Below are 15,181 nucleotides of genomic sequence, written 5' to 3'. Positions count from 1 at the left end.
TAAATTAGCTTCTCCAAAATAATAGCTATTATCAAAAATATTAAAAGTTCAAACCTGAAGATGAACTCAACGAACTCTAAGTCTTCTTTACATGAAATTGTATTTAACTTCTTGTAGAGGTGTTTATCTGGAGCAGATAACACAACTATGGCTTTCCACGATACTTTTTCTTTCGTCTATAATTGGACCACAGTCTTATATGAGATGCTATCCAGTGCAAACCAAGCGATTGCTAGATTTTTTAGATTTCAGATTTTATTTTATTTCGAAGACATTTTGTATTACGATTTTTGTAGTGTGCTTGTGTAGTGTACTTTGTAGTCTAGTGTGATCTGTGTAATGTACTTTGTAGCCTTATGTAACTCTCGTAGTGTATTGTAGCGCACGTTATAGTGTAAAATGGAGAGAAATTGTATTATTTGTAGGAAGTCACTTGCAAAGTTAGCTCGAAACAAATACCGGAAGTGCAATGACAATTGGTTATATTTCGTAGCATCGTCAACTTCAACCACATTTTTCACGACTTTCCCATCACATATGCTATAAACAATTGTGCACAATTCGAAGTGCAGAATCTGTAGTGCAATGCCTTATAATTATTTTAGGTTCCTGACGGGGTACAAATTTGGCACTTTTTTAACATCCTCCTTTCGAAGATCGACCATAATTTGAGAGACACTGATACAATATCATATATAATATCTTACGAGACATTGAAGATATCAAAAAAGTGTTTTTACAAAAATTGTTTCATTTAAAAGGACGCATTATTTGGTATAAGTAATTTTTGTGTAAGAATACATAGTAGCAGCTTTTTTTTTAGAAACAAATGCAAGACATCAGTCTTCAAAATGAGACTAAAACAAAACCTTCAACTCGGTTCATTCCAAATTAAAAAATGAAATGAAAATTGAAAACGTTCAATTAGGCACAACTCAAAAACCATCATAGATATCAAAACGTAATTTAACACGATTCAAGTACACACTAGGTAAAATTGATTTCGTTGCTTATAATTTAATTTAAAAAAAACAACACAATTATAGACGACGAGTTTAGTTTCGAGACGATTTTAAGAATTACCACTTAAGCACCTCCCAGTCGTTTCCAAAATTAACAAATCGTAAAAAAAATTATGCCAAATCATGAATCATATGTTCAGTTAAATATATGTGAATGAATTTTCCATTATGGGTAGACATTTTACAAAAATGACTTATCACCACTGTGCACCGGTTAATGAAGGTAACAAAAGCAAAGCACGAAGGCACGCGAGAGCCTCGAATTTGTACTGCTGCGGGCGCCAATCATAGTCTTTGCATCCACCACGTAACCGCGCTGCCGTCGACCGTACAATGGGGTGTGTGGGTGGGGAAACAGGGATGATTCGAGCAGTACCATGCCGCCCTTGGTGCCGTGAACGTCGTGGAACGCGCTCGTTGCGGAGGCCACCTCGACTTTGTGCTCGTATCGTCCCTCTTCGACCTTCGCGAACGAACACGAGGAACCCGGACGTCGGCTATACCAAAACAAAACGAAAACCCCTAGAGACGTGGACGCGTAAGTAGTATTTGCAATCTCCCATTTTCCATCCCGAGGGAACGAGCCGAAGCGGGCACGTTCGCGCGAGAAACGTGACTGAAATCCACTGATCGTGGGAGGAGGGGTACGGCATTAATTGAGCGGAGGTTGCTTTCAACGGTAATTAGACAATGATAAATGGGTGTGACAACGCGGCGCGCGATGACTGCTGCTTCGTCGAAGCTAAATTTCCTCCGAGTGGCTTCCACTCGACGCGTATCTCGTTAATTAACCAACGACACCTTCGTTCGCCTCCTTCGAGGCACGCAAGACGAACGCGAACCCCTCCCGGAGGGCGGGAATCTCTTTTTTCGCGCTCGAATTTCGAGCCACTCGAACGGATCGTGGTTGGTCCGCGACGAACGCTCTAACCGTTCGAGAAAAACGCGCTAGTTTAACATCCAAACGATTTCATATCGCGAAGAAATTGGAAATTTGTTTCATCGTTGGACGTAATTTAGGGGGTTGAACGAACGAGTAGATTGTTATACTGAACCTTACAGGGGTAAACTGTATATTAACCGTTAATTGTAGAGCACAATATTGATTGGAAATAAAAATAAATTTTAGTTGTTGGGACATTAATGTATAACACTTTGTAAAACGAACATTTTTAATTGTTCCCCAACGTTTTAAAAAAAGAATCAGGTCGAAAGAAAATGTATCCTCATTTTTCTCTACACGCCCGTACAATAACAATATTTTTTTAACGTATTCCATATGAATATAACAGTATGACGCAATTTAATTGTATAAAACTGTGGGTACATCGTTATTTAAATATTTTCATGCATATTCTTTCTCGACACAATTTTTCCTGGACGTTTTTCAAAAACTTCGTTTGCATTGTACTCGAGAGAATACGTATCCATTTATATCTGCATGGCCAATACATTTTAAAAACTTCTATAAAAAAAAATAGAAAAATACCATGATTTAGTTTCTACATTTAAATGATAGAATTTTCTAATGATCGATCGTTCGGATATTGCGAATTTTACTGCATTTTGTTGTTGGCAATTTCAATTTTATAACCGTTTTAGCATGATCCAACCGAAAAATTAGCGGCATTTAAATAATTTTAAATTGAAATGCCTATTAAAATTCATCTGCTATCGAGTCTGACCTATATAACTGGCAGAGTGAATTTGATAAATAAATCGAACAAGGAAAATAATATTAATAATAACTACGTAACTGTGTAGAGTCCTCTACACCTAAATAATTCACATAAACGGAATTCTATTGCGTTTTTAACGTCGTTTAAATATATTATCCAACAAACACGCGACGATCGAAGTAGGTTAGCTAACGAGATAGATATTCTAAATAATGTCCCCCTCGACAAGGTGATTGCACTTCAGGAAAAAATCATTATAACTCACGGTTATTATAGTGTGATGATCGCGATTCGATAGTTTATTTTTCTTTGGTTCAAAGCCACGTAATTAAATAGACTGTTGCATCGAGCTTAGATTCTACTTCGTAAAATACATAATGTTCAATTACGTGTGTTTTAATAGCAAAGATTTAAAAAATGCATGCGGACGAGATGAAAAACAGCAGGAACGAGACGCAATTACGTTTCAACGAGGTTTCTAGATGAAAGATAATTTTTCTGCGAGCATAGATCTTTCGATTTAACAAGGAATTCCCATTAGGAAAGCAAATTTTAACATCTCTTCTTTAAGGGGACGTTTAATTATATTTTCAAACTTTTAAACGTGCTTGTTTGAATTTTTTAATACACATTTCAAGCATTTCACAATATTTTCACAAATTGTCAATGAAATTAATTCAAGCGAAAGGGTAAACGTGAACGCCAGCGCAAGATTTCTTCGTATCGATTGACAACAGTCCAGTATAGTGACTGGCAGGTGAGCAAACATAAACAGTTCTCAAGATTAGTTTCGTGTTTCGCTTAAAGGCTCGAGTAGCCGCGTGGAGCAATCGCGAATGAAAGGAAAAGTAATGCTGCAAAAGGTGGTATAGAGTTTCTCATTTCGCGCCCATATTTCCCGTAAGTCGTTTCCTGAAAATATACACCCGCCTCGTAAACAATTTCACCGTTTTGATGCATCGTGGAACCGTCGCAATTTTACTCATCTCTCTTTCTTTGCAAAATATGAAACGCGTCAGAAACTGTTTAACAAACTGTATGAAATTCATTTTATATGTGCCATTTTATAAAATATTTTTCAAAAATCTAATTGCACGTATGTATATCATTGCTGCAATAAAGTTAGACTCTTGACTTCGAAGTTTTGTGATCGCAAGACACTGTATAGGGATTTAAAATTCGAGGTTCGAAACCGAAATTATTTATTTGACGACTCGATAAGTAATCTGTGCGAAATTCATTTTATATTTTGTCATTTTAACCTTTATAAAATATTTTTTTTTAATTTAAGTACACGTATATGATTGCTGCAATGACTTCTTTTGAATGTAAAACACTGTTTTGGGATTTAAAATTCGAGATTCAAAGCAAAAAATATTTTCTTGATACCTCGATAAGTAATCTGTGTGAAATTCATTTTATATTTGTCATTTATAAGATATTTTTAAAAAATCTAATTGCACGTATATTATCGCTGCAATAAAGTTAAACGGTTGATTTCGAAATTTTACGATCGCAAGACACTGTATAGGGATTTAAAATTCGAGTATCAAACCCAAAATTAGTTTCTTGACACCTCGACAAATAATTTGTTCGAAATTCTATTTTATATTCGTCATTTTAACCTTTATAAAATATTTTTTTTTTAATCCAATTGCACGTATATTATCGCTGCAATAAAGTTAGACGCTTGACTTCAACCGAATATAAAACACAGTTTAGGGATTTAAAATTCGAGTTTCAAAGCCAAAATATTTTAAAAAAATCTAATTGCACGTATATTATCGCTGCAATCAAGTTAAACACTTGACTTCGAAGTTTTGTGATCGCAAGACACTGTATAGGGATTTAAAATTCGAGTTTCAAAGCCAAAATTATTTTCTTAACGACTCGATAAGTAATCTATGTAAAATTTATTTTATATTTGTCATTTATAAAAAATTTTTTAAAAATCTAATTGCACGTATATTATTGCTGCAATAAAGTTAAACGCTTGACTTTGTTCGAATGTAAAACACAGTTTAGGGATTTAAAATTCGAGTTTCAAAGCCAAAATTATTTTCTTGCCACCTCGATAAGTAATCTGTACGGAATTCATTTTATATTTGTCATTTTAACCATTATAAAATATTTTTTAAAAATCCAATTGCACGTATGTATATCATTGCTGCAATAAAGTTAGACGCTTGACTTCGAAGTTTTGTGATCGCAAGACACTGTATAGGGATTTAAAATTCGAGGTTCGAAACCGAAATTATTTATTTGACAACTCGATAAGTAATCTGTGCGAAATTCATTTTATATTTTGTCATTTTAACCTTTATAAAATATTTTTTTTAAATCTAAGTACACGTATATGATTGCTGCAATGACTTCGTTCGAATGTAAAACACTGTTTTGGGATTTAAAATTCGAGTTTCAAAGCCAAAATTATTTTCTTGATACCTCGATAAGTAATCTGTGTGAAATTCATTTTATATTTGTCATTTATAAGATATTTAAAAACAATCTAATTGCATGTATATTATCGTTGCAATAAAGTTAAACGGTTGATTTCGAAATTTTACGATCGCAAGACACTGTATAGGGATTTAAAAGTCGAGGTTCAAAACCAAAATTATTTTTTTGACGACTCGATAAGTAATCTATGTAAAATTCATTTTATATTTGTCATTTATAAAAAATTTTTTAAAAATCTAATTGCACGTATATGATTGCTGCAATAAAATTAAACACTTGACTTTGTTCGAATGTAAAACACTGTTTGGGGATTTAAAATTCGAGTTTCAAACCAAAATTATTTTCTTGACACCTCGATAAGTAATCTGTACGAAATTCATTTTATTTTTGTCATTTTAACCTTTAAAAAATATTTTTTGAAAATCCAATTGCACGTATGTATATCATTGCTGCAATAAAGTTAAACGCCTGGCTTCGTTCGAATGTAAAACACTATTTAGAGATTTAAAATTCGATTTTCAAAGCCAAAATGATTTTCTTGACGACTCGATAAGTGATCTGTTAACCATAAGCATCTAGATTCATAAATTACGTCGTTCGGTAAAGGTAACTGATATTGCGTCGGATAGTCGATACGACTTGTGAATGCTGGAGCTATTAACCCAGATCGAGAAATTCGGATTTCGTGCTGTGAGTGAATATGGCCATTGATGCGCGTGTTTCACGGATTCAACGACACGGGCGCGAAACAAGTCTCTCGGAGGACGAGCGATCCTTTCATCTCTTCAACGTCGGTCGTTCGAGCCGGAACACCTGCTCGTTAGAATAGAAAAAAAAAATTCATCCGGTGCCATTTATCACCTACTATACGTTCCATCGATAAGTCAAAGAGACGTTTCAATTTATTTGGAGACCGCTATTTCACGAGCGAACGTTCCCAGCGACCGCGATTCAGATCCCGCGAAAAGAAACCGTCGCTTTCTCGCCGGCAGAAAAAAAAACTTTTTTTGCCCGCCCTTACGACTTCTATCCTTTCCCGAAGGGCAAAAAAAAGGGTTGAAAACGTACAGATGGAGGAAGAAACTTTTTATACTTCTCCAATTGCTTTACGTTCGTAAACTTTTAAAACGCCGCGCCGCCATTGGCCCATTTCGCGATTCAAATCCTCCGTAGTCGAGATTATGAGTTTACAGACGTGGATAAAACGGAATCGAACGAACGAAACAAATGGAAATTGTTTGAAAATAATTATTTTCAGAATAATTTCCACGATGGACGTTTCTTCTTTGCTGATTGATCGTCGATGTTAAATGTTGACTGTATGTTCAGAGAGTCCGCCGTTTGCGTCGTCAAAATGACGTAGATATATATTATAATACGCCCAGCGCGACAAATACCGATAATTAGCCTCATTAACTGGCTGTTCTAACTTTACAGTATTCTCATATTGCAAATTGGAGCACGCACCATACGTTATAATGGTGTGTGTTCAACTGCTTACCATGCTCTCTTTGATCGACTAACTTTCCGACGCAATTTGCCAATTTAATGGGTTGCTTTTCGTCTGGTATTTTCGATTCTTATATTTGTAGAAAAAATTTGCTCTCTCATTAAAATTGTTAATGTAGATAACTAAATAAAAGAAACGCAACGACCGATTTTCGCTCGAAACTGTTCGATAATTTTGATTCGCTAGTGATATTGCGTGCAGATTAATAATAAATAAGGAAGAGTAACTAATAACAAAAATAGGAGCATCATACATTATAATACTGTGTTTTCACCTATTTATTATAATCTTATTCATCGATTAACTTTCCACGAAATTCCAGCTATTTTCTAACCTGAAATTATTAAAGTTGCTGACGTAGATAATTAAATAAAAGAAACGCAAGATTTTCATAATGATACTGCATGCAGATTAACAATAAATAGGGAAGCACCATACATTATACTACTGTGTGTTCACCTGTTTAGTATGCTCTTATTCATCGACTAGCTTTCCACGGAATTCGCCATTTTGAAGTGTTGTTTTTCGTCTGGTATTTTCGATTCTTATATTTGTAGACTTTATTCTTTGATTAAAATTGTTAATGTAGATAATTAAATAAAAGAAAGGCAAGATTTTCGCTCGAAACTGTCCGATTATTTTTATTCGCTAGTGATATTGTGTGCAAATTAATAATAAATAAGGAAAAGTAGCTAATAACAAAAATTGGAGCATCATACATTATAATATCGTGTTTTCACCTACTTATTATACTTTTATTCATCGACTAACTTTCCACGAAATTCCAGCTATTTTCTAACCTAAAATTATTAAAGTTGCTAACGTAGATAATTAAATAAAAGAAACGCAAGATTTTCGCTCGAAACTGTCCAATAATTTTTATTTAATAATTTTAAATTAATTTATTATACTCTTATTGATGGACTAACTTTCCACGAAATTTCAGCTATTTTCTAACCTAAAATTATTAAAGTTCCTAACGTAGATAATTAACACTTTAATGGCGGCACGTATCACGCGAAAACCGTTGTCCATCACCGCTGCTATTGTGCACCAAAGTGAGATACACGAAGATGCTAGGAATATTATTATAAGGAATTATAAATGTAACCTCAACGAAACGTAATAAGTTGAATGTACGATAAAATGGTGACTGATACAGTAGATCACGCGCACGTAACAGTGGCCGACGTCTGCTGGCTCTCAAAGTCACATATACGTGACAGCGGCCGTCAAAGTGTTGAATAAAAGAAACGCAAGATTTTTCGCTCGAAACTGTCCGATTATTTTTATTCGCCAGCGATACTGCACTCGGATTAACAATAAATAGAGGAGCGTGACTGGTCGCTGAACGTCAGCGATAAAGAAACGCTGAATTTTCTGGTAACCAAATACTCCTTTCGCAAATACTGAAACGAGCGTAACCGATGCTAGAGAATGGCCCGAGCGTGCAGGCGGTTCGCACGCTGCTGTTATTGGAAGTTTCAATCGATAATCGAAGTGCGAAACATTTTTGTACCCGCGATATATGACTGTGCCAATATCAGAGTTCACTGAATACGTATACACGTACATGTATACGTGGATATCCACGCGAAGCCGTGCTCGAATTATCGGGAAAGCAGTGGAACTCTCAGCGAGCTCGGTTTCTATCGAAACTGCTTGTCGTGATAAAAGACCCACTAAAGGATCGTAATTAATTGCTCGTGCAAAGTGGAAGTTATCAGCTTCCGCGAGTCACGGGCGCCATTACTATTAATTCTGAAACGGGGCGAACAGTGGATCGCTTTTGGACCCGTAGAAAAATTACGCGCAATCGCACGAATGGTTCCTACGATTCGCGTTGTTGCTTTGAGGGAAATGATAACTGGAAAACGGGATTTTCCGGGAAAGTAATTTAAAAATTCTTTACATTTTCCGTATCTGCGATGTCTGTTGATTTATACAAGCTGGTCCACGCAACTGAATCATAACTCCGTTATTAATACATTTACGATAATGCAAATCGAAGAGAATTTTTCAAATTCAACAATGCATGTGCAATTAAGAATTGCTTCCTCTCTTTGAATGGAAATGCATATTTCTTGTAAAAAAAATTATTAGTTCTCGAGATATTTTCAAGAAATATTTATAATGAAGAAGATGCTCAAACGCTTCGTGACTATGAGAGGACGGATCATGCTGGAAAATACAGCGATAAATACAGATACTTCAAACTCACAATCAGTTATGAAACCAATAAAAAAACGTTACTGGAGATCTTTGCAATATAATGGAGAAACGTTTGAGCATCTTCTTCGATAAAAATATTCTTTAAAAATATCCCGAGAACTAATGATTTTTTCGTAGAATGGCCAAGGAAATGGATCTGTGCAACAAAAAATATGCATTTCCATGAAAGAGGATGCAATTCTTAATTGCACATGCACTGTTGAATTTGGAAAAAATCCAAGGTCCTGCAGGTACAGTGCTCTTCGAGCCGTTTACCTTTCTCCTTTAACATTGTTTTTGTAAATACATTAATAACAGAGTTATCGATTGAAACAGTCGCACGGACCACCCTGTATACTTTTTCGAACTGGCACGAGATAAAACACGAACAGAATTAAAAGCTCCGCTCGAACGGTTGTCGAAACGAATTTCCCATTTTCCCTCCGACAATGGAAGACGCTCTCTTTTATTATCGCATGCAGAAAATTCACAATGACGTCAGACCGGTGTTATTTTTCACCGGAACGAGCGAACCGTTACACGACCGCCGGGACATTGTCCCCGCGATCGAAATATAGGAATAAATTTACGGTTCGTAGGAGAAACATAGGTCATCGTTTATTTTTAGCCCCGCGGAGGATTCGCGTAACGTCGACAAAGCCCCGTTCCACTTGTTATTTCTAATTTCGACGTTTCGCGTTGACGTCCGCTGACTTCTCGAAAAATCGATCGCGCCGCGACGCCCCTAATTACTTGGAACGATTACAGAAACGACATACGCGACCCGACGAACCGGGAAACGCATTATTGAAACAAGACAAGTTTCTGTGAAAAATAACTTAAATTTTTCACACTTAACACGTTCACTGCCAGATCAAAACCGTATAATATTCTGCGCAAGTAAAATTTTGATTTTAGACCATTGTAAGCTACATAACCTAAAATTTGATTCAGTACTTATTTTCGTAACCTTGTTAACATTCACAAATTCTATTCAAAGGGTATAGCCGAATAAGGGGGTCAAATGTGCCCCCAAACCGAATGGAACGAGCCACGGGTCATTCGATAGCAAAAAAAAAATAACCCCTGTGTGCAAATTTTTAACTTGAAATCTCGTCCGTGGGGGTAGTAATGGGGTGAAATCGAAAATCATGTTTTTGAATTATTTCTCTTGACCTATTGAGTAAAAAAATGTAAAAAAATTCAGAGACATTTCGGGTACCGGGGCACATACTTTGGGAGATTTTCAGATTTTTTGATTGAAGAACCAGGTAGTGAAAAATAAAAAACAGCAAAAAATGCCGAAAAATGCCGATTACGTATTGAAGGAGGCCCGGAACTACTTTTATACTTTTACAGTAAACAGGTATTACTATTACTATTACTCTCAATTTTTTTCAGATTTTTCATTTTGGTGCGCCGCAGTGAAAAAAAATAAAAACCGAGTTTTTCCTCATTTTCTGCGTATTAGAGTAACTTACACGTTGAATTTTTATGCATCCTTCAATATATAAGTGTTTTGTAGACTGTTTAATGTTTCTACACTAAGCAGAATTACATAACAATTGAAACAAATAAAATAAAGCCAACCGTTGAGCGCAATATATCCTAGAAAATCAACGATATTTTCAACGGCGTCGATGGCGCAGCGTTAGAGTGTCCGACTGCTGAACCGCTGCAAGTTTTTTTTACCATAGGTTCGAGTCTCTCTTCTGGACTTAGGATTTTTTTTTCTTCATTATTTTTTTTTTCAAATTCTAACTATATAACAATGCTTTATATTTATTTATAAATGTTCTGAAAGCATTTTACAAATATTTTAACCTGAAATATGTATAAATATAGTTTTGGAGTGTTTTTTGCGTTTTTATTTTTTTTGTCAACCACGATTATTGTTTAACATCTCTTACACTGAAATTAATGTGAAATGTTAGTTTTCAAATCTCTTACCTTTGACTATTGTGAATGGATCGAAGCAGAAGATTGTATATTAGCTTACTATTACTTCTTCTCGCCCTTCGATCAAGCAGATCTTTCCTTCTTTTTCTCTTTCTGTGATAAATATGAATGTTTGCTACGGCTTCAGTATCTAACGTAGACATGTAAGGGCCATTCCACGCCAAATCTATTAACCCACTCTCTGCCAATGATACTTTTTTCTAATAAACCCACTTTTAAGTACCAGTTTGATCGTTTCATGCTTATTTTTGAATGAAGTATCATTGCTCGATGGAAACCACGGGGAAAAAATTCTATTTACGGGAACATACCAATTATCACAAGCCATATCTTACTTAGCAGAAGTTATGGATGAAGATAATAATATAATTGTTCGTTGCCTTAAGCAGACAAAAAATATTATTAAATGTGAAGTGAGATCGCATCACATCAATAGTAAAACATATAGATGTTACATTAACTACGTACCAAATTCAATTGGTTACTCCGGGATTAAACGCTATTGTTGCGAATGTGCGAATGGTAACCGTACTGTCGGTTGCTGTTCACATGTCGCAGCAATAATTTATTATTTATCACATGCTCGGTACCTTTCACCAATTGTACGTCCTGCAGAAATTCTGAATAACTTATTTAATATCGAACATGTAAATCCCGTAATTAACGTCGACAGCGACCAAGATTGAGCCATGCTTTTTTTTATTTCCAACACTTATGTCCGCCATTTACTCTCATCCGATCCATGTAATCACTTCTAACCCATCCTTCGCCTCTCCTGATGGAAAAAGCTCACCACCTTCCCGTGGTTTCCATCGAGCAATGATACTTCATTCAAAAATAAGCATGAAACGATCAAACTGGTACTTAAAAATGGGTTTATTAGAAAAAAGTATCATTGGCAGAGAGTGGGTTAATAGATTTGGCGTGGAATGGCCCTTACATGTCTACGTTAGATACTGAAGCCGTAGCAAACATTCATATTTATCACAGAAAGAGAAAAAGAAGGAAAGATCTGCTTGATCGAAGGGCGAGAAGAAGTAATAGTAAGCTAATATACAATCTTCTGCTTCGATCCATTCACAATAGTCAAAGGTAAGAGATTTGAAAACTAACATTTCACATTAATTTCAGTGTAAGAGATGTTAAACAATAATCGTGGTTGACAAAAAAAATAAAAACGCAAAAAACACTCCAAAACTATATTTATACATATTTCAGGTTAAAATATTTGTAAAATGCTTTCAGAACATTTATAAATAAATATAAAGCATTGTTATATAGTTAGAATTTGAAAAAAAAAATAATGAAGAAAAAAAAATCCTAAGTCCAGAAGAGAGACTCGAACCTATGGTAAAAAAAACTTGCAGCGGTTCAGCAGTCGGACACTCTAACGCTGCGCCATCGACGCCGTTGAAAATATCGTTGATTTTCTAGGATATATTGCGCTCAACGGTTGGCTTTATTTTATTTGTTTCAATTGTTATGTAATTCTGCTTAGTGTAGAAACATTAAACAGTCTACAAAACACTTATATATTGAAGGATGCATAAAAATTCAACGTGTAAGTTACTCTAATACGCAGAAAATGAGGAAAAACTCGGTTTTTATTTTTTTTCACTGCGGCGCACCAAAATGAAAAATCTGAAAAAAATTGAGAGTAATAGTAATAGTAATACCTGTTTACTGTAAAAGTATAAAAATAGTTCCGGGCCTCCTTCAATACGTAATCGGCATTTTTCGGCATTTTTTGCTGTTTTTTATTTTTCACTACCTGGTTCTTCAATCAAAAAATCTGAAAATCTCCCAAAGTATGTGCCCCGGTACCCGAAATGTCTCTGAATTTTTTTACATTTTTTTACTCAATAGGTCAAGAGAAATAATTCAAAAACATGATTTTCGATTTCACCCCATTACTACCCCCACGGACGAGATTTCAAGTTAAAAATTTGCACACAGGGGTTATTTTTTTTTTGCTATCGAATGACCCGTGGCTCGTTCCATTCGGTTTGGGGGCACATTTGACCCCCTTATTCGGCTATACCCTTTATTTTCCTCAAGATGTTAACTTGAGAATTAATTTTTCTAGTATCATAATGGTAAATCCTGTCACCCATATATGGGAGACGTGGCAGTCAAAGTGTTAAGGAGCAAAACTGAACATATGAACGAAATTTTAACAAAAATAATTTTGTATTCAATATTTCCATGTAGAATACAAAAGAAACGAAAGGCTTAGTATTGTCTACAATTTTTTGGCTTTTCAAAACAAATTTAACATTTGTGATATCATTGTTATTTTGCTTCGTAAAATTTTTGTTCGTATAGTCGGTGTACTACATTAAAACTTGTGAGAATCGTAGCAGGACAGAAAAGGAAAGGAGGGGACTCATCAGTAAGGCTTTCTAGCAGGCCCTGCCTTAGGGTCGCTCGAGCGCTTGTGAGAGCGCGACCCCTCTAGTGACGACACCACAAACCTTTAGCCTTGATAATTGCTTCAATACGTTTAGACATACATAATACCCTATCCATGTCAGAATTTTTCACAAAAAAATTTAAGCTGGTATATGGAGCAATGGAAAAAAGTAATTATTTCCAACGAATCAAAGATCAATCGAATTTCATCGGATGGACATTGTTGGTGTAGGAAAAGGCAAGACGAACCTCTTTTATCGCGCCATGTGAAACAAACAATGGTGGTTCACTTATAGTGTGAAATTTGTTTTGAAAAGCCAGAAGATTGTAGACAATACCAAGTATTTTATCTTTCTTGTATTCTACGTGCAAATATTGAATAAAAAACTATTTTTGTTGTCGTGCGTGTGTTCAGCTTTGCTACTTACTGTATTTACCTCGACAGACCGGATTGACAGAGCCGGAACAGATGACGATGGGAATATGGGGGAAACGGGGTTAGAAAAACGAACGCGTAGGAAACAGGGAAGAATGGCCTGCATCCTGCGGCACCGTTGCATTGTGGTTATTTTTAGCCAGCCTCGCGGTGCATGCACCGTGCGTGTACAGGTCAAATCGACTCTCGAACGTTCGTACACAGGAAAAATTCCCGCGTATCCTGAAAAAACCTCGTCAGACGTAAGAAATTTCTATCGATCCCTAGTTTAAATACTAGTACTACATTAAAATTGTAGGGTGTAAACGATTTGTGGTGCGTGCGAACGGTCGGTGTCATCCCGCGACGGGATGGCACCAGTATGTTTGTGGATTTGAGTGCCTGGGTCTTGAAAACTTTCGTGAGATATGAATTGGTCATTGTTGCGTGCGTGCGGTCGGTGTCGTCTTGCGTCTGGACGGCGCCGGGATGTTTGGGAAATAGGGTGACTGCGTTTAGAAAATGTCGAGTGGCTGAAAGAATGCGAGGAAGAGTGTTTGGAACTGAGCGACTGAACCGTGAGAATGAAACGATTAGCAAGGCGTGTACGTGACTGCGTGAACCTGGACCATGGATGCGAGGATTTTGGGTGTGAGTGAAAAGGGATGATTGCGTGAGAAAGATAGAGCGACTGAGGGTGAATGCTATAAGTGCGTGAATGTTCGGCGGCGCGGCAGTTGATAGGCGACATTAAATAAGCGAGAGTGCGTTATAGCGAGAGAAGCGATTTGGGTTTTATTATTGTTCTGTTATCGTATTTTTAATAAACTATTGTTATTCGTTTGACGAATCCTGGTCCAAACTTTATTTGCGAACGACCTCTCCTAGCCAACACACTAGGTTCCTACAAAATTTTGTCTCTCTCGATTTCACGACCACCCGTTAGTGCTCGACGCTACGGAAAAAAGGTAACGGTTGGCGCTTCGTTTTAACCTGCTGCACGTTACGCGGACCTAATTTCCTACGCTGACCATCGGTTGACTTTTGCCAGGCTCGTGCTTTCAGCGAGGGTGGTGAAACTGGTCGTTCAGTGATCGGAGGATGGGCAGAGATTATCATTCACGCGGTAGCGCGGTGCAGGTGGCTTTATTTTTAGCACAAAGGCGGTCGGGGAACGTGTGGATGGCGCTCGAAGGCGCCGCGCGATCATTCTTCATCCCCCATTCCGGGCGTCCCCCATTTTTCCTCGTGCCACGGCTGAAAGAAAGGCAAACAGGGGACGGTCGTCTCTAATTACTTGACTTCTTACCGTGGAGTCGCGTGGTAAACGGTCGTCCCTCTATTTACACGGTTTCAATTGATCCGTCGAGGGAAAACAAGCGTCGTGTGTCACGTAATAAACTCTTCCACCAATTTTACCCTGACTTTAAAAGTTCGATAAACCCGACAGTCTTAATTTTTAGATGTACAAATGAATAATCCAATTTTTTCAGCCACATTCAAGTAAATTGAA

At 36.6% G+C, this 15,181-nt stretch overlaps 1 protein-coding gene across 1 annotated transcript in view; it reads left to right on the top strand.

Moving 5' to 3' along the window:
- The first annotated feature begins 1,442 nt into the window (after window positions 1–1,442).
- Window positions 1,443–15,181, top strand: part of LOC122400214 (ankyrin repeat and death domain-containing protein 1A-like) — a 37,428-nt gene continuing 23,689 nt past the window's right edge. Inside the window, exon 1 of the mRNA XM_043401556.1 lies at window positions 1,443–1,560. The gene's annotated coding sequence lies outside the window, so the exon portion shown is untranslated. The remainder of the gene's footprint in view (window positions 1,561–15,181) is intronic.

Source organism: Colletes gigas, unplaced genomic scaffold (assembly GCF_013123115.1).
Source record: "Colletes gigas isolate AHSC1104 unplaced genomic scaffold, ASM1312311v1 Colletes_gigas_Sc00016, whole genome shotgun sequence".
Lineage (NCBI taxonomy): Eukaryota > Metazoa > Arthropoda > Insecta > Hymenoptera > Colletidae > Colletes > Colletes gigas.
The sequence above is the reverse complement of the archived record's forward strand: the minus strand, read 5'-3'. Positions and strand labels throughout refer to the sequence as shown.